The sequence below is a fragment of the Vespa crabro genome, chromosome 1, assembly GCF_910589235.1.
Source record: "Vespa crabro chromosome 1, iyVesCrab1.2, whole genome shotgun sequence".
Lineage (NCBI taxonomy): Eukaryota > Metazoa > Arthropoda > Insecta > Hymenoptera > Vespidae > Vespa > Vespa crabro.
In genome coordinates this window covers 19,728,753-19,736,779 of record NC_060955.1, presented here as the reverse complement: position 1 = coordinate 19,736,779, position 8,027 = coordinate 19,728,753, and the positions used below count along the sequence as shown (strand labels likewise).

General features: G+C 40.4%; 2 protein-coding genes across 9 annotated transcripts in view; one reads left to right on the top strand and one right to left on the bottom strand.

The window, feature by feature from the left end:
- Window positions 1–8,027, bottom strand: part of LOC124426695 (serine/threonine-protein phosphatase 4 regulatory subunit 1-like) — a 145,963-nt gene that overhangs the window by 65,548 nt on the left and 72,388 nt on the right. The gene's annotated exons all lie outside the window — the stretch shown is intronic.
- The window catches only part of LOC124426781, a 37,535-nt gene that overhangs the window by 10,481 nt on the left and 19,027 nt on the right, over window positions 1–8,027 (top strand). The gene's annotated exons all lie outside the window — the stretch shown is intronic.

The window sequence follows — 8,027 nt, the reverse complement described above, 5'->3', positions numbered from 1 at the left end:
GAGAGAGAGAGAGAGAGAGAGAGAGAGAGAGAGAGGGAGGGAGAGCTTTCAAGGAAATATTTGCCAAACGAGGATAGAGTTTGAGATGAATTCAACCTGCATCATTGTCCCTTTGCTACTCCTCTTTCCTCTTAGATCGCGAATCGTTGATACAGCTGCTACGAAGAAAAGCATTTTCTATTCCGAAAGGAAATGAATTCACGTAGAGAATGAAAATGGTTCGCAACTTTTCATCCTTCCATCCACGTCGATTCATATCGTCGATTTAACTTGTCTTCGACGTTTAAAAGTTCTTAACATATATATATATATATATATATATATATATATATATATATATATATATATATAAAGGAAATAACAAAATAAATAATTTAATATTTTAATTAATATGATTAATTAATAATTTAATATGATAATATTCTCTATAACATATATTGAAATACATACATTTATAGACGAATATACTAATTATGATTATTGATAATGATAATGATGATGATGATGATGATAGGGGTAGACGTTCGGACGGTGTCTGTCTTTCGTCTAGTCATCTCGAAATAGCTTGATATTAAATTGTCGATACATGTATCGATGCATTCGCAATGGTAAGACACCTCGTGACTTAAGTGACAGCTGCTCTTTGCCGATTCTTCCTACGAATGTACGTACGTGTACGTTCGAGAAGAGAGAGAAAGAGAGAGAGAGAGGAGAGCCAGCGATAGATAAATTACGATCAATATGAATTTATAATGACATACATTTTCAATATTTGTATATATTTGATTTTTTTTTAAAGGTTAAAAGAGAATAAGATACAATAAAGTCTAATTTATATACAAAGTATAAAGCAACGTTTCGGTGAACGATGATCGTAGAACAAATTGCACGCGACATAGATATTATTGAAACATTATCTTCGCGTCACAACGATATTACTTTACAATACGGACGATTCTTCTTTAATCATTGGAGAACTTTCTGTATGGTGTTAATATCGCACATGTTTTTTTGTAAATTGCTTTTGCAGATGCGAATTTAGCCGATGTTAGTCGGTATATCTCGATTAAGATTTCTCGATGATAAAGATTCTATGACTAATTCGTACGACTATAACTAGAACACATTGGTACAAGCAATAGGCGTGTAAGCTGACGTAACGAAAAAAAATTAGTTTTGTTTGGTTCATAGACGAAGGAATACGATTCCCGAGTTTTCTTTCCATGTGAACATCTGTCTGGCTCTTTAAACACGACGAAATTAATGTATCTCTTTCGCGACATGGGACCAAAGGAATACACTAGGCCTCCCCTCCCTCTCACCGTTCCTCCCCTCCCCGACTCTCTTTTTCCTTAAGATACCTTTCACTTCGTTCGATCCGCGGTGTAGTAGCATCTGCTCTCGATTAAGCGATTTCTCGGCATTGTGTCAGAGCATATACTATCTAAGATTTCTTCCAAAAGAAATTCTTCTGATGTCAAGAAAGGAAGAATCGAACGCAGGTAGTAGTAGCTCGCGTTGTTCCCTCTTAGATCCTCGTTCGCAATCACTTTTTTTTCCTCTCCTTCGTTTCCTCCCCTTCTCTCTCTCTCTCTCTCTCTCTCTCTCTCTCTCTCTCTCTCTCTCTCTCTCTCTCTCTCTCCCAATCCAACCCTTATATATCCTGATCCTTTCTCGTTTAGTCTTTTTATTCTCTCTTTCTATTCATTCTTTCGATAATATCATCGAAGGTGGCTTCAGCCACGCTGTTTTAGCTTCCTTTAAGCGTTCGTACACGCTCCTCTAAAGTGAGCCAAAGTTCTCGTCGTCGTATTGCAGCTGACACGCACGTGGCACGTGGCCATCCATCGGCTGGAAAGATAGACAGACAGACAGATAGGTAGACAGACATCGTGAATGTATGTATATCTACGTATAGGCGTGCATACGCATAGAGATATATACATGTTCGTTATGAAGCCACGAGGAGAAGAACAGAACTGGCTTCTTTTGAGGACGTTCTCTATACGATTGTTTCATCTTCGTTTTATCATCTTTGGTTCGATGACCGATGACTCAAATTATTTTTACTCTAACCCCTTTTATTTAATCGAAAAAAGATCGGAGAATGTGAAACCCTTTAACTGTCCGGCAATTCGTTCAACGATTACCACGAACATCGCCGGTGTGCCTGATAAAATTAGATATACGATAATAAGAAATACATGGTTACGGTATGACGTAAATGGCCGGCTAAGAGGAAGGGAATAGGATTTTCACCAGACTCGTCCGATGCTATCATCCAAGCTCCTATCACCGGAGAGTATTTTTTTTCACTAACGACTAGACACGAGCTAAGCACAAAAGGTCCTGGCATCTGATACTGTAATATCACGGAACATGATGTAGATTCATCCAATCCTACTCTCTCTAAACGTTTCACGAATTTTCGAACGTAAAATTCACGTAATCTATAACGTTATCTAGACCGATATCTCCATTTCCTTTAAATTTCCTACGAATATTATCGTAGCAATGGTAATATACTTGATGAAAAATATCAAGACCCATTTTTAAAATTCGTATTGTTATTTTTAATCTCTCTCTTTCTCTCTCGTTTTCTTGGACAATCAGCGTAGAATAAATTGTTTTTCATAATTCGTCTATTGCATTAATTGAAAAGATTCCAAACGACGGAATAGAGTTTCCCTTTGAAAACAAAATAATAGATACATTCTCGTTCTCTCTAAGCTTTACTATGAAACACTACGGTCCTGGCTATTCATCCATTTGTAGACGTAGCCTTTTCACTTTATCCTAGCGTAATCTCTTTGAAAATGCGAAATAGAGTGCGTGGTAAATATGTATATGTGATTCTTGGTTTCGCGTGTTGCGATGTATCCGTGGATGATGTTTAAAAGCTTTATTCAGTAGTTAGAGTTCTCTTTTGTCAGCTCTAATGTCGAAGTTAATTTTCTAAATACTCATCGAAATATCGTGGGACCGATCATTGCGAGCGTATCGACTTATCGGAAACGATCTCTGCTTACCGACGTGTTCGCCAACACGAGTATTTTTCCGCGAAGAAGTAAGTAGTATGTACATACGTAGTGACTCTTTGAAGGGATCTTGCAAAGAGAGCACTCGTTTCTCGAAGGCATCGAGCGCAGGGGTCGATGGTTATCTGACTTCCTGTTTGTTCGTTCACCCTTCGTACCATTGCGTTAGGACAAGAGAGAAAAAAGAGAGTAGCAGAAGGAGAAGGAGGAGGAAGGAGAAGGAGAACGAGTAGGAGAAGGAGGAGGAGGAGGTGGTAGTGGTGGTGGTGGAGAGGCAATAAAAGCCCTGCCAAATAAATACAAAAGATAATCGACACCGTGCAGACAGTCGTACGGTTGTCGGAACTTTATCCTTCTTTTTTTTGCCCCTATCCTCCTTCCCTCCCCCCTCTCTCTCTTTCTCTCTCTTTTTCTTTTTAATCTTTTTGGCTGTCGCGCAAGCAACTGCTGTTTCCGTTGAAAATATTCGAGAGAATCATCAGTAAATCGCGCGCGTGCGCGCGCGCACGCGAGTGTGTCTATGGATGTGGAAAAATCAACGTATTCGTACGCCTTTAAGGAAAATATTTCGTGGAAAACGTGTGCCACCGGGAAAACAAACAAATAAGACAGACTCGATAAGAAAGTTTGAGGGGGAAAGGTCGAGAGTAGATCGATCGAAGGAAAAAGGAAGAAGGTGCACTCACTTCGGATGAAGAAAAAGAGAGAAAGAGAAGGATCGACTGCGAGAGAAGGAGGGGGGTTAGAAGCGAGGGGTTGGGACTAGGGCACGTGACCGGAAGACGGGGGGCAAAACGGCGCACGCGCCGTCGTCCTCCACCTGGCGCATCACCTGCTGCCCCCTGCTTAAGCCTCCCTGCCTTCTCTTCTCTTTCTTCCTCGCTTCTTCTCGCGTCGTATCTTCACTCTCTCTCACTCTCTCTCTCTCTCTCTCTCTCTTTCTCTTTCTCTTTTTTGCTAAACAACTTCAACATCCAACTGTTTTCTTCTTCTCGCTATCATTCTGAAATACATTCGGCCAGCACCACCGAGTACATCGCAAAAATCCTTTTCCAAACAAAAGAAGTCGTACTCGAGTCGAAGATAATCTCTTCGTAGCATCGGGGAGTCGTATCACCTGTCGACTCGACTCCCTCCCTTTCCTTTTTTTTTTCTTTTTCTCTTCTTTCTCTTCTCTCTCTCTCTCTCTCTCTCTCTCTCTCTCTCTCTCTCCGAATTGTTTTCAAAAATACATCGACGACGAAATATCTCGTAAGGAAGCGCATCCTAATGTCTTCTAAGTTATCTCATTCATATTGGATTAAAGTGCAACGAAAATATGACTTTTAGATCTGTCCGGGAATTATTTATTAAAGAATAAAGAATCGTAATCGACTCGTTTCTCGAGAAATCGATGGCCAAGAGAGATTATCCGAGTTCATGGCACGAGATGAGCACGCGGCACAAGGTGGTGGCAGATGCGTTCTCGAAGGGGTTATATTGCACAGATATATAAACGCGCCGTTCGAGTAAGCTGAAGGGAAAAAACGTCGGGAGACTCAATTGGGGGAAGATGGGCTGGTAGGACGGAGGGAGGGGTTAGAGAGAGGGAGATAGAAACAGAGAAAGAGAGGATGAGCACAGAAGGCGAAGATCAATCTCAGGGTCCAGGTGGTGCGCCACGGTGCATCGGCAACGGTGGTGTTGCACCTCCACTCTTATGCTCCTGCTTTTATGACGATCGATGCAAAGGATCATCGGGTGTAGCTTAACAGCCCAGCAGGCTTGCCTTCGAGAGATCATTGTCCTATTCGCGATATGCTGGCGCTGTTCCCCTTCTCGTTTTCTCTCTCTTTCTCTCTTTCGTTCTTTCTTTCTTTCTTTCTTTCTTTCTTTCTTTCTTTCTTTCTTTCGATAACGCTGCCAAAAGTGTTCGCTGCCAAATCGTCCTTCCGCAAATAAAAGCCGGCCGATGTAAAAAAGAACGAGCGTTATAAATAGATCGTTATTAATAACGGCCGAAAATCTTCTTTCCTTTGCCTTTATCACGCGCACGCGCGGTGAATATTTATAAGTATGGGAAAGAAAGAGAGAGAGAGATAGAGATAGAGATAGAGAGTGAGAGAGACATACATACATACACACAATCGCCGGTGTTGTTGCAAGTCATTGTTTCAAATGATTTCGTTCATCCAGGTGCGGGCCGCTGTTTTTGTTTGACCTCGAGCAACTCCATACTTGTTCGACTGTCGGGAAAAATTTACATGCGCGCGTCCCTCTATTGTGTCCCCTTCAAATCTTTTTTCAACGATTCGATTTATAATAAGAGACGACGCGTTGTTATATGATTTCTCGATATATCTCCATTCCAATCGGTAGGAATGAATCATTTTTAAATAGAATATCTTAATTTTCAAAGAACTCATGACTAAATGTTCCTGTTTTTTTCTTTTCTTCTTATTTTTATTTATTTCTTTTTTTTTTTCTGTTTCTTTTGTTACAGGTAAGTCTAAAATCTTATGGGTATATTATGGGTATATACGTGTCGAGCATTTCGTACGAAGGAAAGAAAAAAAAAGAAAAGAAAAAAAAAGCGCGTGAGTAATGATTGAATGGTAAAGAGATTAATTAAGAGTCGATCGATTATCTACGGGTAAAGAATAAGTAGTTCGTAGATGGTCGTCTTTATCGCCTGGTATCAACGGCAGAAAACGTTTTACGTCATCGTCGTCCGATTCATTTTCGTTGTACGAGACGCTTTCGGTGAACGATCTAGCTCGCTTGGGAGCCAGGTCATAGACGGTAATTTCAGAATGCTTGTCCGATGACGAGGACAACGTCGACGATGAGGATGAACGTGCGTGCGTCAATATGCGTGGGCGTCTGCGTCATTCAGAACGCATCGACCAGTTTCCTCTCCCTCGCACACACTTCTCTCTTTCTCTCTCTCTTTCTCTCTCTCACACACAGACACATACATGCACACGCATACATTCATGGACGCGCGCGCGTACGCCCACATGTACGCACGCAAAAATACACACGCATACTCTTACTCTTATATTACCAACGACAGAGATTCGGATACCGTATTCTCTATTTCTATCTCTCTTTCTCTAACATCTATCAGCATTCTTCCCTTATTCGACAGGACTCTCGACGTATTATTCTCTCTCTCTCTCTCTCTCTCTCTCTCTCTCTCTCTCTCTCTCTCTCTCTCTCTCTCTCTCTCTCTCTCTCTCTCTCTCTCTCTCTCTCTCTCTCTCTCTCTCTCTCTCTCTCTCTGCATTCCTCTCTTACCGTTCATGGCACATATTCGTCTCGATGTATGCAAGTCAGTACTACCAGGGATTAAAAAGATGGGAGAAACTAGGCTGTTTGGCTGGCAAACCGATGTGGGTGCCGGCAGAAGGGGTAGAATTTTTTTCCCTTTTTTTTTTTTTTCTTTTTTTATGCTTTCACGCAGATATGTACGCGATGCGTTACAAGTATTGGAAGATATTTTTTTTTTTGTGACAAAGAAATAGAAAAACATCGTTTCTGTTTTGTTTCTCCTTTTATTGGCTCTCTCTCTCTCTCTCTCTCTCTCTCTCTCTCTCTCTCTCTCTCGCTCTCTCTTTCTATTTTTCTCTTCTGTGTTTAGAAGTTATATGATAAATTGATTAACACTGTTACTTGTGTGAAATAGTATAATATAATCGAAGCTTCAATTAACTCCACAACGAAATGTACTATTGATTGTTTTCTATTGTGGGCGCTTTGACATTTTCAGTATATATGGATATTATCTTTGAATGCTTTCCAAAAGCGATCATGCGCGAGAAGAATCGGGAGCAGAGAGAGAGAGAGAGAGAGAGAGAGCATTAGGCGAGATATCTCGATGTTCGCGCGTGCCATACATTTGACTCCATACCGTCTTCGTCGCTATGCTTCCTTCTCAATGAATTTTTCTTATCTAAGAAAACGGCCGCGACCCGACTCCCGATACTATGAACCGTGCAAGCCTCGGGTCAATCTAGACGTCATTAATACGCAAAATACGATTGTAAAGTTTCTATATTGTTAAAATTCGTACGTGTGAATGATAGAAACTTAAATTCTATTGTCTAGAACTGTCGGATTTTCCTCCAATGTAGTATGTAGTACTACGTTTTCAAACGTAGACATATTCCTATTGTGAATTCTGATCGAACGCTCGCGTACAGGCATGCCAACGCGCGTTATTCGGCATTGCGTTATACTATAGAGAGGCCAGTCTCGCGAGTCCGCGCGGTTCAATGTCGCCAGAAGCAGTCAACAACAATGTGTAACCGCTAAAAATACTCTCTCCCTTTCCGTTCTCGATCGGCAACGACTCGGTTGCCCTCCATATTCTCTCTTTGTTTCTCTCTCTCTCTCTCTCTCTCTCTCTCTCTCTTTCTCTTTCTCTCGATTGAGTATGTGTATATGTATATATGAATAATATGTATATATATATATATATATATATATATACATACTTATATGTGTATATGTATGTGTTTTTCTCTCATATTTGTTCCGCAATCCGAGACAGTGCCCGATTTGTCCAAGGAATATTAATGAATCGCCGATTAATAATAATATCCATAGAACGGTCCAAAAACAGAAGGAAAAGAAAAAGAAAAAAAAAAGAAAAATAAATTGAAATTCATAAATGGATCTATAAAATTGATCGAGAAGGAGAAGTCGTTTAATATATTTTTCGTAAAGGAAAAAGAGAGAGGATCACGCAAGATCATCAACGTCATCGCATAATAACATTTCTCGCCCGTTGATAAGGATTATTACCGAACTACGTCAGCGACGTTATCATATCTTCCACGGTTCTTTTATAAAGCGATTTAGAAAAGATTGCGATACGATTTTATTTCTAAGAAAATTCCATTGGCTCGTTGTGTTGCGGTCGCGTTCAAATAACATTTCATTCGCGCGAAAGATACACGTGAATCACCGGTAAACGCGTAATAAAACGTTAGAGGCTCTTCTTTT